The sequence below is a fragment of the Vitis vinifera genome, chromosome 4 (genome assembly GCF_030704535.1).
Source record: "Vitis vinifera cultivar Pinot Noir 40024 chromosome 4, ASM3070453v1".
Taxonomy (NCBI): Eukaryota; Viridiplantae; Streptophyta; class Magnoliopsida; order Vitales; family Vitaceae; genus Vitis; species Vitis vinifera.
In genome coordinates this window covers 7026852-7048215 of record NC_081808.1, presented here as the reverse complement: position 1 = coordinate 7048215, position 21364 = coordinate 7026852, and the positions used below count along the sequence as shown (strand labels likewise).

General features: G+C 35.4%; 1 pseudogene; it reads right to left on the bottom strand.

Moving 5' to 3' along the window:
• The window catches only part of LOC100264530 (dynamin-related protein 3A-like), a 75133-nt pseudogene that overhangs the window by 36579 nt on the left and 17190 nt on the right, over positions 1 to 21364 (bottom strand).

The window sequence follows — 21364 nt, the reverse complement described above, 5'->3', positions numbered from 1 at the left end:
TAAGTATTCTCCATCTCATGCCTTCTGTGCCTCTAAGGACTTCTTTTGGTGCTTGAGCAATTGACCTAGGTGCAACAAACCATATGACAAACTCCTCTCATACAATTCACTTCATATAGCCTTAGCCCCAAAAACCAAAAAATCAAAATAGACAATGAGAAATTAGCCACCATGGCTGATCAAGGATCAATTGACTTAACCTAATCTCTTTCACTAAAATCTATGTTACATGTTCCTAAGCTATTAGTTAATCTTTTATAAATTCACCATATTACAAAAGACCTTAACTGTAGTGTGACCATTTTTTCCAAGTTATTGCATATTTCAGGACCAGGTCACAAAGAGAATGATTGGGCATGGTAAGGAAAAGAAGTAATATTGTCTCCTTGAAATGGATAATGGCAGTAATATCATCTCCTTTTGACTCATCTTTTCAAGAAATTTTTATTCAATAAAGCTGATATTTGAGTACATCACCTTCATGCAGGACATCCTTCATTTTCAATATTAAAAACAATGTTTCCTTTGTTATTTAAGAGTGTGGATGCTAATTACTTTAATTGTGAAGTGTATCAATTGGCCAAACACCATCATGTTTCTTCTCCATTGACAAATATAACATCTTTTACTCTTTTTACTTTAATTCTTCTCGCATTCCTAATGTTAATAGGCCTCATTGGTTTTTTTTCTTTTGTTGATGATTGCTCTAGAATTACATAGATATTCCTTCTAAAAAATAAATCTAATATGAGTTGTGTTTCCAGCATTCATAAAATGATTAGTAATCAATTCGAAGTTCAGATCAAAAGTATAAGATCTAACAATGGAAGAGAGTATTTTAACCAAATCTGGTCACCCTTTCTTCAAAAAAGTAAGGATTGTTTATCAATCTTCCTATATTGACACCCCACAACAAAATGGGGTTATTGAAAGAAAACACCGTCATCTCCTTAAAGTAACTCAAGCCTTGTTGTTCCAGAAAAATGTTCCAAAGGTATTCCCAAGGGAAGCAATTCTAAATGCAACATGCTCAATCAATCAATTACATTTGTAGAACTTTAGGCAACAAAACTTCAGTTGTTGTTTTTTTCTGGGTTTTTCCCCAATTTCAAAATTTAATTCAAATTCATCCAAAGGTATTTGGTTGTCATTGTTTTATACATGTTCCTACCGATCATTGTAGTAAATCCTCGAGCTCATAAGTGTTGTTTATTTTTTTTTTATTATTATTATTTTTATTCCCCAACTAATAGGGGATATAAATGTTACCATTTAACCTTAAAAAAGATGTTTGTATCCATGGATGTTACTTTTGTAGAAAGCCTTTTTTCTTTCCTACCCCTCATCTTTAGGGGGAGTCATTACTAGAAGACAAGGGGAACTTAAATGTGTCCCTTGATCTACCTACTCTTCAAGATACCAACAAGAACCCAAAACCCGCTATACCAAGTCCTCCTATTGTTGTTCTGACTAGTGGCCCTCCACCACTAGTCAATATTCCTAAAACAACCATTAACTTGCCTCCAGAAAATGAGTAAGAGAGGGTTGGCACACACTACCATTGTGAGTTTATTCAAAAAAGAGACTGTTGCCTTCCTATCTAGTGCAAGTCCAAGACTCTAAACCACCAACAAGTACTGAACTTTACCCTTAATTTTTCTTCATCATCTTCTAAGAAACAAAGAGAACACACTCAAAAGACTACCACTTACCTACCAACCTTTGAGGATTTGTCTATACCTCTTGCTTTTAGGAAAGGACTCAAGAAATGTACCAAGCATGGCATCTACAACTTCATTTCCTTTAATAAATTATCCTCATCACATCAAGCCTTTCCAAAATAAACTATAGAAGAAGAGAGATAAAGGAATACAAGGTATGAAATTCTTTTCCTTAACTATACCAAATCCCTTTGATTACAGGATTGCCTAATTCTCTCATCAGTTACAAAATCACGACTTTTCTAATTTCATTCTTCCACACTCCCCCTCAAGTTGGTGAATAGATGGTTTCTATTCCCAACTTGGATACGCTTGCTTGAAACTTTGTAGTGCTTAAACCTTTTGTAAGTATATCAGCAAGTTGGCAGTCAGTAGATACATAAAGGAGTACGGATCAATCCACTATCTAGTTTCTCCTTAATAAAATGTTTGTTTATCTCTATGTGTTTCATTCGATCATATTGTATTGGATTATGTCTAATACTAATTGCAGATTTATTGTCACAATAGAGTTTCATTGGTCCATCCCACTTAATTTTCAAATCTTCCAAATGATCTTCAACCATAATAGTTCACAAACTCTTTGGGTCATTGCGCGAAATTCCATTTTTGCACTGGACCTTGCCACAAACTCTATTTCTTATTTCTCCATGTTACCAAATTCCCATTAAGAAAGGTGCAATACCCGATGGTTGATCTTCTATCAACCACAGATCCAGCATAATCAACATTTGTGTATACTTCAAGTACTAGACCTAAGTTTCGTTCAAATAGGATGTCCTTTCCTAAAGACTCTTTAAGATATTATAGCACTCAGTTAGCATCTTGCAAATGAACCTCTTTTGGCTATGTATGAACTGACTAATCACACTTCCAGCATATGTTATATCTAGTCTTATGTGAGAGAGATAAATGAGTCTTCCTACCAAACGTTGATACATCTCTCCTCTTACTAGAACATCTTCCTCAACATCTCAAAGCTTATAATAAGGATCTATTGGTGTGTTTCCTAGTTTACACACCAACTTTCTTGTTTCCCTGAGGAGGTTCCTTACATATTTCTAGTGAGAAATAAAACTTCCCTAGTTAGAATGTGTAACTTTGATTCCTATGAAATATTTCAACCTTCCCAACTCTTTAATTTCAAATTCATTGGTCAAGCATTGCCTCAAAGTCAGTCTCTCCTTTTCATCAGATCCCGTCATGATGATGTCGTCTATATATACTAGAAAAGTTATAACTCTCCCTAAATCTAAATGTTTGATGAACAATGTATGATCTCCTTGACTTTATTTGTATCCCATGTTTTTCATCACTTTAGCAAACCTTTCAAACCATGCCCTTGGAGACTATTTCAACCCGTATAGAGCGTTCTTCAGTTTCTCCCAATGAATGCCTTTAAAACTCTTTTCTTTCCACTTCACAAAACCTTCTTCCCGCAAAACCACATTTTAAAGAGTTCATTGCAAAAAGACTTTAAAATACGTTTGCTAAATCTCACTCCACATGATCATAAGTTTTTTGAAAATCAATCTTAAAGACAACCTTTTCTTCTCCTACACACCATTTCTTATCTATCACTTCATAGACTACTAAAAATGCATCAAGATTTTGTCTGCCCTTAATCTCCATAAAAAGGTGTATACTTTCACTATGTGTACTCTAACTTATTTTTAACTCACTTTTTCCCTCCCTCTTTCTTCTTTATTTTCTTTCCATTATCATTCAAACTTTTCGTGGTCCAAATGAAGCCTAATGATCAAGTTAGCCATCCTTTTGTAAATTGGACATTAATACTTAATGGGAATATGATCGATGTTGCTTTACAATTGACACAAAAAATGCACTTGACACTTTATTATTTTACATTCCTATTGCACACCTATTATTGCATTTGACACACAACCATCATTTTCATATTTAATTTTTGAGTCTCATAGCAAAAAAATTGCACTTAATGCAAGTGAAAAAAAAAAAAAAAAAAACCTTTTGATATGTACTAAATTGATTAACAGGCGCCAAGAAAAGGGGGGTGCAACCCATGTACACATGTAAATGGGAATAGAAATACCTGATTTAACTTCTTTGCTAACTGGGGAACGCCGCAACAATCAGACAGACCATGATACACCTTCGACAAGTATGGCATTCAACAAGTGAAGAACATTCAGGATCAACTCAAAATTTTGTAAGAATTAATCAAGAGCAATATTTGGTGAAGTGAAAAGTACAGGATGATCATGGAAGAACTGGTCCTCATAAGCAAGTGCTTCTGAAATGCTACGGTTTTGATTTAGGTCCTGCAACAAACGAAAGAATGTAAATTTAGCACCTCTAGTCCAATCAAAATTCATGATAGAGGCTATATATCTAAGATGGCACATGCTTATGGTAATCATAGGGCATAATTGGTAGCAGAAATTAAATTGGTTTTCAGAAATGTTTTTATTAACAAAAATGTGAACAATAAACACATTCATTTTGGATATTTTCAATTGCTAGTGTACCAGCATTTTTTAAAACATGAAAACAACATTTTAATGTTTTCTAAAATTGACCTATTTTCATAAATGTTTTTTGAAAACATGTAGCCAACACTTTTGTGTTATTTTCGTTTTTTCCATTCTTAAAAATAGAATAATAGTTTTCATTTCTACTACCAAACACATACATAAAAATCTATAAAGAAAATTACATTCCAATTCCACTTACAAATGCTCTTCAAAAATATATAACTCTTAAAAACTATCACTTGGACCCTCCGACTTCACCTAGTGTACCCATGTCAGCAAGGCAAGACATGGGTATGGGCATGGGATCTTTATGGGACAGTCCTATTTTGCATTGGATCCAACTATTTTATTTTGATTTTTTTTTTAATTTTAGCTTACTTGGCAAATAATTACATTGAAAAAATATAGTCTACAAGAATGAACATTTATAAAAATATTTATGAATAAGAAAGAAAAGATATGATCAAATATAAAAAAAAGAGTTTTTATCAAAAGTAACTTTATTTGTGAATTTTCTTTCCTTCTTTCATTATACTATATCCAAGTTTCTATATCCATCATTGAAATCCTTTTTGGTTGAATCCATGTATTCTAAAATTGTAGGAGAAACACATAGACACATTGACAAATTCTCATACTCGACACACTCAAACCCATGCAGCATAACTCGAAACATGCACTTGATGTGATGCTACATACTTCTAAGGGACTTATAGATTTTAAAGCACAGTAACAGATTTAAGTAAAAGAAACAAGAAAAAAGAAAAAAGATTACTATTAGTATGCAGTTTGGAACTTAAGACTAAATAATAGCAAGATGACCTGCATCAAAAATCAAAAAAGCGGTTAAGAAAGTAGTTGGGACACGTGAACACTCAAGGGAGCACTTAAGTTGCCTAATCATACAAACCAAAAAAGACTCAAGTGTTGCAACAAGATGCTCAAGCAACCAAAGCGCTCAAGCAGCCATATCAAGCACTCAAGTTGGTGCACATTTTCCAAGAAAAATATGATTTTAATTTTATAAAATCATATTTTTTATTTAACTCTCTTTACTATTATAATTCAACTTAAAAACTTAGGGTTTGTCAATATATCCCTTGTTCACAATAGTGAAACAGGCCAGAAAATTCACTTGTATATTTTGTAGGTTTTTTTAGGTTACATCCTAGCTGATATATATATATATATATATAAGAGTCCTATATTAGGAAGTTAACTATATAGAAATAATTACTATAAATCAGCCTATAAAGTAGGCACTAATACTACAATCCTAACTTATCCTAATATAGAATTAGTTAACCTCTAGAATACATTACTAACATCCCTAAGCTTTATTCATTGTCTTAGATACACCTATAACTAAACATTGCCATTACTCTGCCTTGAACCCAAAACTCTTAAAAACCTTTCAAGACCTTTCTTGAAAGTTCTCTTGGTTCAAAGGCTAAGCGGTTGTCAATCACATCCCCTCATTACGGTTTTAAGGCAATAAACTAAGGAGTATGAGGTGTTATGTCAAGAATGAGAAAGCAAAGGGTAGTTGATAATGTCCAAATCAGGTGAAAACTCATACTTGCTTTTCGAATTAGTGGATTATATTTGTGGTCAACTGAGACTCATTCTTTTACACCTATGAAAGTTTTTGTAGATGGTTTTGATGTATATTGTGTGTCCCGATTCTTGTGCTATGATTTTTTACAATGTATTATAAAATTAGGCTTAAAATATTTTAATTACCTATCCCTTTCTCCAGGTAATTTTAGGGCTGAAGAACTCACTTTCACAAATAAATGATTAAATTCAATTTACTCAAGTCAATTTCTTCTAAAAGATCTAATAAATAGAAACTAAAATCTTATGGCCAATTAAGGCATACTATGGGCTATTGGACTATGCTAGACAGAATCTCCAAAGAGAAGCCATTTGCAAATAGTGCACAACCTTTTCCAATAAAAGCTCTTAGTCGTTTTGCTCTTACTCATGGTAGATTAGTACCTTGTCAAACAATCCTCTTCTTATTTGTAGGCAAATAAAGACCATTATTAAGAAAAAACCCAATAAAAGGAGTACAACTCAAACAAATAGGAAGAATACAAAGAGCATTAAAAGGCCAAAAAAAAAACGAGGAAACAAGAAAAGAAAAGTCAACCATTCCTTACTAGCAACCCAATTTAATAATAAAATCAAACAAAAAACAATTGTCAAACACTAAGGTAACCCTTAAGCACTTAAGGTAAGGCTTGAGGAAAAACCATTTAAACCTCCAAACTAGCCATTCCACCTCCCAAAAATCTCTAATTGTGCTCAACCTAGATGCAACCAAAAGTACAAAAAGTATCTTTTGAAATTTATATGTTGAACTTAATTTAACAACTTCATAAAATAAAAATAATAATAATTAAAGTTTGAAAAGTGTTCATATTACAAATTTGTCCTTAAAGTTACTAGTATAAATTGAAAATATTGAATTCTAAATTTGTATATGACACATTTTTGGTAGGCAATCAAAGCATTGTATAAATAAGCACCAAAAAACAACACACTAAGTGCACAAGACATACACAAAGAGAGCTCAACCGGCCTTAGGGCTTCCATTGAGTGATTCTTTTAAATCAGTGCTCATTTAGGATAGAACGGAAGAATGGTTTCACAAAAAACTATCTATCTAGAAAAAACTATTTTTCTAAAGGGGGTAGGCATATTGATTGAAGCACATTATCCAGCTTACTTATGTATATAACACATCTAAAGTAACCTATATAAATATTATTTTATTTTTAACATAATATTAAGTTAATCTATACAAGGTCAACTATAAAATTCAGCTATTTTAGGCTATGTGGAGTTTGAAAATTTTCTAGCAAAGTGGCGGTTGAAAAGCCAAAAAGGAAAAACTAAGAACATGTGTCGAATTTGGATTGAAAAATTCAAAGAAGTTTAGTAATCAAATAAGTGAGTTGAATTCATGTCATGTGGGCTTTACCATAGATAATTTCTTAGGAAGTTAGATAAGTCTTGCCTATTATTAAAATTAATAATTTCAGTTTTGAAGAATTAATTATGTTGGCAAAAATATGAGTATAAGATCTTCGTATCATTAGAAATTAAAAATTATTGAGAAATAGGAAATTTAATTTAGAAAAAAAAAATCAAAATAGTTGAAAACACAAGTATATTTATGATGAATTTAATTTTTGGAAAATGGAAATATGTTTGAGGATTTGTAAAAGAGAGAAAGAAAAAATAAAAAAATGACTGAAAGTGGCATTAAAACCACTACACAAATAAAAATAATAATAAGTAAATATATATATATATATATACACACACAAAAGCATATACATTAAAGTGGTGTGAAGGCCATTGGGAGAAAAGGAAAAGGAAAATGAGAGAGAGGGGGAGAAGTAGGGGGATAGCTGGGAGTGGAGAGCAAGGAAAAAAAAAAGGAGAAAATGTTTGTGGATCTTTAGTAGGTCAACTGGCAAATCAAATATGGTCTGTTTCACATGAAATTTTAGGAGAGAATTCCATTTTCCTTTGGGAACATTGTTGTAGAATCTAATTCCGAAGTTAACAATTGGATTTTTGGTAGGATAGTTTATCCCTAGAATTTCTACTTGATATATTTTAGAAAAAAACAAATTATAGATCATCTTATTGTGAGATAGATCTGTTTATACTTGAGATTCTTGCATGTGACTTGGTATATGATCATTGTTTAAATTTTATTTCTTGATGATTTATGAATTGTCGGTTAAAGGAAATAATGAAATGGTTGTTTGTTGATGATATACTTATGAGAATTGAAGAAAAAAATTACTGGTAGTGAATGTTGAGATGATTAGACAATGTTTGAAAAATAAAAATATATTTTGGAAATAATAGTTTCTAATATGTGAGTACAATGCATTGCATTTGCATCATAATTTTTGAGAAAAAAATAATGATGAAAGGTTTTGTGAAATGGAAAAAATAAATAAAAATAAAATAAAATAATAATAATAATAATAATAAGGTGAAAAGGAAGGGCCCTAGAAGAGGACTAATAAAAAAGGAAGTGAGATCCTTAGTGTAAAAGATACAAAAATTTACTCCGAGAAGACTCCGAATGAAGAGTGCATTTGAATACAGAAAAGTATCCTTTGGTGAAAATCCAAAAATAATAGTGCATTGTATGATTGAGTATTACATCTCCGTTTGCAATTTTACATTTTTTTTTAATGAGTTTCATTTGCATTTTAACTTAATTATCAAGATGTGTGTTTGTTGTATATTCAGGTTAAGATAAAATATTTGGATTAATGTTTGAAGTTTTATTTTTAAGTATAAATGTTTATTTTAATATACTTAGCCCTTAATGGTTACCTACTAACCTTCTTGGGTTGGTGTAAGGCATCATAATGAACAATGTGAAAATGCTTATCTTTTCCTTATCGAAAATTTTTAAATCCAGATATTGTTCCTAAGAACCCTCAAGTGAATGAGGGAGGATTTCAATATGTCCTCCGTTCAGGAGCTACTTAGATATATTATTTACTTTTGCTAAACTTTTGGACTTGTATTAGTTTGGTGAAATTGAGTATATGGAATTTGATTATACTTTAGTTGGTTGTGAACGAACAGCAGGAACTTTTTATATAGAAATGGTGGTACAACCTTTGATGATTATCTCAAGTTGGACATTAATGGCATTTATGAGTTAGTGAAAACTAGTGGCAAGAAAAAAAAATTAGGGTTTTCAAGTTGATTGCCAACTTGGATTAGGAGTAACCCTTAGGGTCAAACCTTTGACCTAGAATCACGGGTCAAGTTCTAAATTACCTCAAATTTGGATTGTGACAACGACTTATTAGAGCCATGGTTGCAATAATACCTTGGGGATAGTGTTTGTGTGTGTTGGCAAATCAAATCAAATCAAATCAAATCAGATTTGATTTGATTAGGAGATTTGAATTAGTCAAAGTTATTTATTTTAAATTTGGTTATTATTTCTGATTGTTAGGATTTGGTTCTAAATTGCTTTTAATTTCAAATAAAGTCAGATTGTGGTATGTATCAATTTGAAATGATCCTAAGAGTGTGTTTAGGGATTTGTTGTTAGTCCTTGGTCATCCCTAGACCATTTAAATGTATTACCTTCAATTGAATAAAATAACGCAACATTAGTATTCAAATCGTATTAAGTGTGTATTGTTATGCATATGCTTTTATTTATGAATTTATTTATTTAATTAGTAGTTTATAAGTTCATTTATTTATCTATTTTTTACTTGTGTTTGATAACCTTGGTGTAATGTCTATTTATGATAGCAAGATGTGATAATATAATGACTATGACAGACTATGTCTTATGGCTATATGGAAAAAATATTGTAATAGATATTAAAATTATTATATTATTTTATGTGAATATATTCTGCTCACCTTGGAGTGTGATTAGATCAGGTCTTGTTTGGTATCTAAAAATGGCGGGAAAACCAAGACAACGGAGAACTGAAAGAATGAGGAAATTGATTTAGTTAGAGAGAAAGAAGTAAGAAGGGAACTACGGGAAACTACACAATTGCTAAAAGGCTAGGGCTTAAGGAGATTAAGGGGTACCCAAGCCTAGAAAGATTATGATCATTCTCAAAGGAGAGTTTGTCCAACTAAGGCAGTTATGAGTCAAATGGAGGCTACAAAGAGATTTGTGGTAATGCAACCCCTATCATTTAAGGGGGGGAACCAAATGTTGAGGTGGCAAAAAATTTGTTGAGATGCATAAAAAGAATATTAAAGGGTTTTGATATTCAAGAAGAGAAAAGAGTCCGTTTGGCAACGTATATGTTGGTGGATAAAACAAACTTATGGTGAGAGACAATGAAGAGAATATATGACACAAATGCAATGACTTGAGATCAATTTGAGAGGATCTTTTTGGACAAATATTTTTGGTAAGTGGCTAAGCCACAGTTGTGAAAGGCGCGCCCTAGCTCGGGGTGGTGCAACGCCCCTTCACGAAGGCGTCGCTTAGGCGCACAACGTGTGACGCGGTCGCCTGACTCGCCTCCGGCCAAGTACCTTCTCCTTCTCCTTCTCCTTTAGTCCGTCGGGTTGTAGAGGTTTAGGGCTAAGCCGTAATTTTTTTTTTTACTTTGTGGGTCCAAAACAACGCCGTTTTGGCCCTGTTTTCCTTTCCAGCCCCCTTTTCTAGCATTTTTCAACCCGACACCACTCCCAATCTTGCCCTAGCCTCAGCCGTGCAGTGGAGAAGTGAAGAAGAAGAAGAAAATGAAGAGGAAAAATAGGAAAAAAATAGGAGAAAAATAGAGGGAAAATAGTCACGTACCTTCTGCTAGGCGCGCCTTTCACAAATATGATTAGCAATATGGATTTGGATTTGTTTTTATACTTGGAGTTCTTTATTTTTATGTTTTTTGTTGATTAAATTGAAGTTTTGGATGATATTTGATGATTTATGTGTTTAGGACAAATAAATGATTGTTAAATTTGATTATATTATATAAAAATATATATGTAAATTAGGGTGCGCCTCACTTCACTAAAGCCCGCACCTTAGGTGCGCCTTGCGCCTCAGGCTCCAGGACTACTTTGCGCCTTGGTGCGCCTTGAGCCTTTTAAAACTATGGGCTAAGCATGACAAGAGAATGGAGTTTGAGCATCTCATCTAGGAGACTGTGATAGTGTAAGAGAATGAACTCGTTTCTCTAAATTGTCCAGATTTGCTTTAGGCATGATCAGTAAGGAAGGGAAAAAGGCAAGGTGGTTCCAACAAGGATTAAGGCTTGCTATCAAAAATAGGGTGGTTCCATTAGCTATAAGGAACTACTATGAGCTAGGCAAAAGAGTCTTGTTTGTTGAAATATAAATGATACCAACCAAATTCGGGAGAAGAGGGGAGATAGGAAGGAAAATCAAAATGTAGGAAAAAACTCCTAAAGGAGGCTTCAAAATCAACAAGAGAGGTAATGAGGCCAACAATATGATGGGCATTTGTCATTTTACATTGGAAGTGAACAAAGTGTTCAAATGGTAGCAACTAGTAAAGCATGTTATGGTTGTGGAGCAAAAGACCATTTGTGGAGGGTTTACCCATTGAGGATTGCACCTCAAACCTAATTTCAACCTTAAGGAAACCCCAGCAATAACTAGTCTTACCATTTCAGCCTCCCCAAGTTCACTTGCCTCACCACCAGGCACCCCAATTACCCTCAATAGTGCCTGGAACCAAGATAGCTACTACAAGTAGCCCAGCTAGATCATCTTAGGGTCAAGTGATAGAGGCAAGGGGAGACAGACATTAACTAGAGTTTTTGCACTAACCCCAATAGAATCTGAGGACAACATCACTTTGGTGGAAGGTATGATTTTGGTATATAGTACCTGGGTGCGTGTTTTGTTTGATATTGGTGTAACACATTCTTTTGTCTTTGCATCTTGTGCTTATGCATTGGAGTTGAAAACGAAAATGGTAGAAAACCTGTTATACATTAAGTCCCTTATGGGCATGAATTCTAGAGTTGATAGAGTATGTAAGGGGTGTATTACTACTTTGGTGGATAGAGTGCTCCAAGTTAATTTAAGGGTTTTACACATGATCGGATATGATGTTATCTTGGGTATGGATTGGTTAACAATATATAAAGCACTTATTAATTGTCATCACCCTAGGATAATATTATATTCGTCAAATGGATTCGATATTTGTTTTGTTGGGAGGAAGTATGTTATTTTGCCATTTACACCGTCCAATCCGTGGTATCAGCATGTGCTAAGGAAAGGATTAATAAGTTTTTTAGCATGTTGTAGACCCTCAATTTTGTCCCTTTAGCACATGTCTTTAAATTCACTTCCAGTGCTCCACGGTAGTTCCTTGGTGGCCCATTACTACTCGTACGACTTACCCTTTTTCTGAGTCACCTCGGAGACTTTGGTTGAGGGATTATTTGATCCTTTATTGTGACCCTTGGCAGCCCTAACTTAGACTTAGGCTTTTCTTGTTTTTTTTTAGGATAGCTCTTAGATTCACCTAGGCTCATTTAGGCACACTTAGCCCATTTGGACATTTTTAGCGTGACTTATATGACTTGCGTGTTTGCATGGCTCGTAGGGCCCATTTTTTTTGTTAATTTGTTTATTTTTATTTTATTTTATTTTATTTTCCTCTTTATATTATTTTCCTTAACTTATTTATTTATTTATTATTTTTACCATTTTCTAATTTATTTACTTATTTATCTATTAATGCAATTATTTAACTTCTAAAATTTCATGTTTTTGCAAGGAAACTTACCATTGGAGTTTAAAGAAGGTGGGACTCTCCTTGGAAGGTTAGGGAGAGGAATTTGAAATTGGGAAGATTGCTTTTGAATTGAGGGATTTAAAAAAGGAAAAAGAGAAAGGAGGGAGTTTTTTAGGATTGGGAGGGTTTCTTTGCGGAACGGGACACAAGAACGAGAAAAGGGTGATTGCAGCCAAGATTGTCCAGGTACGCTTCTAGTTACTCTCGGTGTTTTTATCCATATTCAATCTCTCCATTTGGTTGTTTATGGAAATTCAATGTATTGTTGATTGGTGTGGACGAGAAGGGCCACAATTTGTTTTGTTGAGATTGGTTGCTTGCTTGTTTGCCTTGTTTTAATTTTTGGTGTCATTGATGTCTTCGGAAGTATATAACTCTATGCCTGAATGTGATCACATTCTGTTTTTCGACTGAATCGTTCTGCATTTTTCTCCTCTGTTCTTAGCCCATGGATTAACACATGAAGTGGGGGCTATCTATGTTTATAGATCAACACTTTCGGTTTTGTTATTTTTAATTTTTTATATTTTTTCGAGTTTTACTTCAATTTCATTTTATCTATATTCTTTTCCCACACGGCGTTCGAACCCTTGCTTTTGTATTTGGGAGTACGTTGAGGAATGATGTGAGTGTTGATACGCGGGATGAATCGTGTAGTAATCCCACTCGAATATTTGATAACTGATTCTGAGAATCTCAGTTCCCGGAGTTATCTGCAAGCGTATCTCTCAAACGTTTCTGTCCGCAAGAATAGTGGTCTCAGAGAAAACAGTTTGATTTGTAAAGCAGAGGCAAAGAGGCTTACTGCATCTTGTCGTTTCCCACTATAAAGAACAGAGTAGTTGAATAGCTTCAATTCCTTGGAGAAAATTGAACCCATCTATCAGGCCACCCAGATTCGTCATGCCAATTTGCTGCTAGAATTGTGTCGGACGCATGAAAAGCTGAAGATTGAAATTCGAAACCCTAGCCTCACCCGAGCCATTCTGCGAACCATCGTATTGCGGATTTGGGGCTGAGGCGGTTGAAGCCTGATGTAGGTGTCAATGGCGGCAGTGGAATTAATGCAAATAAGGGAGATGTGATTTTTGAGGAAACGGGGTTCGTGTGTTTGAGGAATGTAGCTTCAGAATCTCCAGATATTTTTGATGCTCTGTGTTGGAATATTCAGAGGTAGTTTCAGTGGATCAAAAAATCTGATACAGGTATAGCAATTACTTTGAGAAACAAATAAAAGGGAGAATTCTCTTCTTCTTGGACTGTTGAATTTCCAGAACAAGCACCCCTTTTGCAGTACTTGATGTCTCCAAGTCCATCTGATCGTCCAATTTTGAGCCTTTCATGTGATGATCCCGGTTCATAGAACAAGGAAAATTCTGAAACTTGCTGATTATTTGTGGAAAAATCAAGGATTGAAGTTCCACTCAAGCTATTGCCATGACTTAACCTCACCCAGTTTTCTGCAGTAATGTCTATTGTTCTACATAATATCTTGGTCTATAGAAGGCTTCACTCAACATCAGCCTGCCCCACCAGTCATTAGTATTGTGAAGAACTGGACAGCTTCACATTTGTACATGGTTATATTGAGCCTGTGATGATAATTTCTCATGAGAGGGAGTTTACTTGAGTTGGGCTGTCTCATGAAAGCATCATACTTGCATGATTCCTACGCTTAGTATTAGTACAACTTTGGAGCAGCATCCTCTCATATGGTTTGCGGTTAATCTCCCACATAATGCTTACAAGCTTCTTCCAGTGCCTCCTCCAATTGATAGCAGCCAAGAGATACCCAAGTCAAATTTTTAGTGTGGAGCTTGATGATGCCAATGCAACTTGGTTATCAAATGACATGGCTATGCTGTAAAAACAAAAAAAACAGGGGAGTGCAGTGTACAGTTGAATTCGTCGAGTACAGAGTTGCAACAAAATACGGACAGTCAATGGCTGATATCTGATGGAAAATCTGATGAACACACACATGATGCTTCTGTAGCCATGTCATCTGTCCATGCTATAAAAGAGAGTAATCCAGAGGCTGAAGGTGTTAACCAATTTCATGAACAAAGGACAAATTGAATGGGAATTTAATCAATCCTGTTCCGTTGAAATACTTCAAGCAGTTCTCAGGCCATGTTGCCACAGGTTTCGTATATTTGAGTGCTGACATCTCAGCCACAATAAGACTCACTAATTTGACTGCACACAGACAAGACGGCACTGTTGAGTTGTGCTCTGGATAAGGGTCATTTGCAGCAACATGGGTCTGCGCCTACCGCTCACATTCTCAACAGAATGATCTCCTCAAATGTAAAATCTGGATCAATCTTTGTGCGAGTTCAGCTTCATTCCACCATAATCAAGGCGGGTTTTGATTCAGATGTCTATTTGCCGTGTTCCTATGGATATGTATGGTAAATATGGTGTGGCTTCAAGTGCTCAACGGCTATTCGATGAAATGCCCCATCGGACGTGGTCACTTGGAATTTATTAATATCTGGTTATTTGCATATAGGACGTCCAGAGATTGCAATCGAATTGTTTCCGGATATGGTCAAAGTGGGCATAGACCTGACTCCACAGTGTTTGGCCTATATTAGTAAATAAATATTTTACCTGATGCTGTATTTCAAGATGAAGATGAGGTATCTTCAAGTTCCATTAAGAAGCACAACATACAGAATCCTGAACTTAGTTCCAAAGGATTACGAAGGAGAACTAATGCAGCATGGTCAATGACATTCTCAATCACAAGGCAGGCCTGCGTATCAGGCAACTTGTCGCATGAATCAGCACGTCCAAGAGAAGTTCCGTCAGTCAGAGCAGGGGACAGAGAGGTTCAATGGTGGTAGAGAATGTCGAACCAATATCTTCGACTCTAGGTACACAATTGTCAATGCAGTTTCCAGCCAAGTCTCCTAATTATAAGTCTTATCCTCTCAAGGAAAATTACAGAACACTCCCCTTACAAGGACAACTGAACTCTGAATCGCATTTACCGAGACAATTCGGCAACGGTAAAGAGATGACTAAAGAACTGGATACACTTTTGCAATGTATAAAAAGGCCAAGTGGTTTCAGGGATGCCTGCACCATATTCCAAAGAAGTTCAGTTATAGAATTAGAGCAAGGCATAGACACAGGCACCCTTTCTGAAAAACTGCTGAACGTGGTGGACCATAATTGATCAATAGCATGGGGAGATTCATCATCTGCTTGATGAGACAGTGCAAGTTTTTGGCAAGGAAAGCATACATGCAAGGAATTGATAGGCAAGCCACTGATAGCAGAATATTTGTACCTCTAGAGTCGGTAGAAGTTGACTTCTGAACTGAAGCGACGAAATATATTAAAAATAAACCAGGATCTGACAAATCAGCTGACTGAACCAGAGAGGCATTTCAATTCCATTGAGCTTAATATATTTGAAAAAAAAAATGATGGCAGCAGAATTTCCTACAGTCAGGCCTTGACTAATGGTGGTACCAGCACTTACAGTCAGGCTTTGACCAGTATGAGCACCATCTAGAATCAGGGTTTGACCAATAGTGGCACTAGCTCTTATAATCAAGCCTTTGTTAATGGCAACCCCATGAAGATGAAAAAGGGAAACAAATTCTATTTGAAGCATATGGCAGATGCAATGGGCAAGGAAATTTCTGTTCAGAATGAATGGGTTGATTTACTAAGAGAAATGGTGCTGAAGCTTCCAGAGGTGCTAAGTCTTCACTCATTCAGGATCCTGTATTGTCTGAATGTGTTAATAAAATTGGACCAATGGAAGATGCTGTGAAGGCTCTATTTGCCTATGGGCTCCATCTAACTGGTCGGTATAGGTTTTTTCTGAATGAGATGATCATGGGAATGGCCAAATTTGGGATTTCCGCAAGGTAAGATTACAGTTATTGCAGTTTAGGGATAGGCTGGAGACATTCCTTGGGAACAATGGGATGATAATTTAGAGTCACCAAGAAGACTTAATGAGGCTACTGCAATGGAAATGGATCTTGAAGACAAAGAAAAGGATGGCCTTTGCTGTAGTTGCTTTGATGGGTTCAGTTGTAGTAGACATCAATAATAAGCAGCTCGTTCAACTCTCCATCTTTCATGTGACCACACTGGTTAATAGAACTTTGGAAAATTCTGAAATTTGTCGACTATTTGTGGAAAAATCAGGGATTGAAGTTCTATTCGAACTACTGTCGTGACTTAATTTTTCCTGTTTTTCTGAAGTAATGCCTATTGCTCTACACAATATCCCGGTTTGCAAAAGGCTTTACTCATCATCATCCAGCATTAGTACTACGTAAAACCGGCCAACAATTCTACAAGTCTCCAAGGCTTCCTCGTTCTCAATACTAATGGTGGTGGTGTTTTCTCTGGTTTGGGTTCATTTTTTTTTAGCATCTCTCTATTGAGTATTCCAAGAAAGACGGAAATTTCATATAGGCCATGTCCTCGCAGGTTTCCCTGAGATTAAAAATTCATGAACAAGGATTTTCTGGATCATCTAAATTTTCCTAGTCATATTCTTAAAGATTCTAGTGAAATGAAAAGAGGATTTTTCCCAGATCAGTTGATATCTATATCTAAAACAAGACTGCTCAATCAAGTCAGAATGTGCTTGAACTTCTTCGTAAGATGGATCAATCAAGGGATCGAAGTGCAGCATGCTCAGTCCAGTTCTTCAGAGAGGAATTCATTATTTGAAATACCAGAACCAGAAATTTTTATGGGACCGTAGATCACTTTCAGTGAAATCAACCCTCTGCTTCTCAAGATTTGTTAACAACCTTTGGCTCCTCTTTTGGCATCAGTTATGGAGATGCACAAATTAAGATTTGGGGTATTTTGAATGGTCAGATTCAGATTGAATTTGCAGACATCATATCAACAGACGCAACTAATTTATACAACAAACCTGAAAGAGGGCACCTTTCAGTCGATTATACTTGTTTAAAAATGGTTGTTTCTGGACAGCAAGACAAAGAAAAGGGAAGCTTCAATGTTCGTTATTAGTGTTGGGAACAGGCAGCAGTGATGTTTTAACACTTGATGTAGCTGCTGGTGAGTTGATGGTGGAGAAATTAGGGAAGTATGTTTCACTGCTGTAGCTGATCAACTCTACAATCAGATTGAAACTAGTAAAGAGTATTTAATTTCCAAAGGGAGCCTGGAACCTGCTCGTCACTTTCAACCACCCTCGCAACGATCACAGGGGTCCAGAAGATGATGATGATGGTTCTGAGCATGAAGGTGGCAACACAGATGGCTCAGATGCTGGAAATAATTTTTACAAGGATGAAGATGATAGTTCAAAAATTTATCGGGGAGTCAGATTGAATGGATTGGACTCGTTATCATATTGAACTCATGATGTTTGATATGAGGGTTCAGCTACAATTCTAGGTGCAGCAAAAAAACCATTGTTCAAATTAAACCTTCTGGAGTGGAAGTTCATTGCACTGTCATAGCTTTAAATGGAAAGACAATTGAGGGCAATAATTTTTCAGAGGGCAAAGGTTCATAAATCCATTATGAAAACAGACAGCTTGGAAAGAGTAGGGTGTATTTGATATCAAACAGGTTGGTAAATCCGATAGAGGGAACGATGAAGCTGCTGATACTATTGCCTCAAAATAAGAACAAACTTTGTTGGAGGTGATCTTCAAAATGAGATCCAAATAGAAGAACAAGGACTGTCATACCTAGAAAATCCTGATATTCACTTTGAGTAGGTTGTCGATGTCCAGCTTGAATCACAGGAAACTAATAAAATGCGAGAAGAGAATTTTTGTGAAATATTGAAAAACCTCTCAACGTTTATTCATATGCTGCTAAGTGCTGACTATCATTTCAAAGTGGGGACTTGATTGTTCTCAATGGATTTGGCTACTCCAAAATAATGAAAGGAACTAGTTCAGTCTAGTCATGGGATAATGCTTACTGTGTTCTGGGAAAAGATTAGTCGCCTATGGGCTTTGCTTTAGAAAATGTTGGTGCAATTGCAAACGACAAGGACTTCATGATGGATTTTCTCTTCATTTTTTTTTTATTTTTTTCTGCTCCTTCAATCTGTGAATTCTCCAAGGATCCCTGGTTAGATCAGTCCAAGAATCAGTACTAATCAAGGAAACGATCAAGAAATTGCACTCAGGGAGGAATATTGAAGTATTTGGGATTCAAGGAAACTCAACCAACTAGCAAACCAAGGGGCTTAGGATATATGACGAAGATCGTGGTTATCCAATCTGAAGATGACTCGGACTCATCAAATGGAAGAGCCCAGGGTATGGAGGGGGCCCTAGAATATCAAGCACAGCTCATAGACCAATATGGGACAAAGAAAAAAAACACAAGAAGAAAGAAGGAGAAAATCCAGAGAGAATAACACCAGTGGTTTGCAGAGGTCTTCTCACGAATCTGTTTCAGCAATGCGGTCTCAAGTGCACCTCCAAACCTCACTCACATAGTGGCCACCTTGCCACGCACCATACTCCTCCTAATGCTTCTTCTTTTTCTTTTCTTTTTTGTGATCTTACACATCTTAAATATGAATTTCAAAACCGTTTTCCTTAAAAAAATAACTCTAGTTTTCTTTAAAAATCCTTAAGGATTTCTAGGCATAAAATTTAGATTTCAATAATCTTTTGCTGCCACTTTCCTTCAGGCATGCATTTTCACTATTTTCTTTTATTTTCAAATATTTTCATGGTTTTCTCGATTTTCAACAAGCATGAACAAACTTCATGATTCCAAATAATGGAATTCTTAGAATAAATTCATGCAAAATTAATTAGGGCATTGGAGGGGGGCCCGACATTCATGATATTCTCTTCGATAGTGTCTGTTTGATAATTGATTGATTGTGCTTCCTCTTTGTGTTATATATGAGATTATTTTGAATTAGTTATTGAGCTAACTTTGTTTCCCATGGGGAGTATTAGCTTGCTATCCAGGTACGCTCTCCATCTCCCCACTTTTGAAATTCCATGAATATCCATATCTTTGTGTACCATGCCCTTGCTCGATGACATGCTTGATTGCCTTGATGTATATTTGATGCTTGTCTTATTATCTTGGATAAAACACATGTTGTGTGATATATTTCTACATTAACTTTTATGTTTTATGATGGCGCTTGAGAAGCCGTTTAGGTACGCACTTCGACTCTATCTTATAATCAGATTTTTCTTGTTAGACATGCCATTTTTTTGTAATCACCTTAGTCAACCCAGGTATCCTCAATTAATCAATTAATTGCCACACTTCCCTCAATTTAGTCAGTAGAGACCTCTTTAGGGCTTAGAGGGGTGTTACCTCCTAGGGGTACCTTCCCAATAAGTAACCTGATCCCCGGACCTAGACTCGGGTTTTCCAAAAACATGCTTTTTCCAAAAATTATGGAGTCACATTTTAGGGTTTTTCTTTCTTGTTTTATTTTTTTTCCCTTTAAAATAAAAATAAAATAAGTGGCGACTCCAACTTTTTCTAAAATTAATTTTTCATAAATAAAAAGCGAGTCTCGCCAATCGAGTGGGGACGCACGTGAAAAATGCGGGTCCACACATGTCTCCATAGTAAGGAAAAAGCCCAGAAGGACCTTATGGAAATTCCAATGGTGAGAAAGTTTCATGATGTATCTCCAACTAAACCACTGGGTTTAGCACCACATAGAGAGTTTGATTTTTTTATCAAGGTATATTCAGGAACAAATCCTATTTTAATGGCACCCTATAGGATGGCCCCTCTTGAGTTGAAGGAATTGAAAACTTGGTTAAAGGAATTGTTGAATAAGGGTTTTATTCGGCCAAGTACATCACCATGGGAAGCCCTAGTGTTGTTTGTGAAAAAGAAAGATGGCGCCTTAAGGTTACGTATTGACCATAAGAAGTTGAATAGAGTTGTTGTGAAGAATAAGCATCCTCTTCCAAGAATAGATGATTTGTTTGATCATTTGAAAGGAGCAAAGTGTTTTAGTAAGATTGATTTGAGAACTATGTAGTATCCATTGAGGGTTAGAGAGGAAGATGTCTATAAAACAACATTTAGAACAAGATATGGGCAATTATGAATTCCTAGTCATGCCTTTTCAACTAATGAATGTCCCCATTACTTTTATGGATTTAATGATAGAATATTTTGTGCTTACTTGGATCAATTTGAGATTATCTTTGTGGATGGCATCCTAATTTACTTGAGGAGTTTGAATGAGCATAAGCAACATTTAGTGACCACTATTGGAAGCTTGAGTGTATGGGAAGCTGGACAAAAGTGAGTTTTGGCTTACTAAAGTAAATTTTCTAAGCCATGTAATTTCTAAAGCAGGGATAACAATAGATCATTCCAAGGTGGGAGTTGTGCAGGATCGATAGAGGCCAACTAATGTATTTGAAGTTAGGAGTTTTTTAGGACTGGTTTTTGGATATTATGAGAAGTTTGTGGATAACTTCTCTAGAATTGCAATACCAATTACCCGGTTGACCAAAAAAATGGTTAAACTTTGAATGGAATTAGTAGTGTGAAAATGTTTTTTAGGAGTTAAGCAAAAATTAACCACTGCTCCAATATTTTATTTTATTTTTTTGGTAAGTAACCACTGCTCCAATATTAATCACCCCTATTAGTGGAGTGTTATTTACGATTTATTGTGATGCTTCTACAGTTGGCTCAAGATGTATATTAATGCAACAAGGCAAGGTGATAGTTTATGCCTCAAGGCAATTTAAGCCCTATGAACAAAACTATCCAACACATGATTTAGAGCTTGCAGTAATGGTTTTTCCCCTTAGGGCTTAGAGACACTATTTATATGGAGAGAA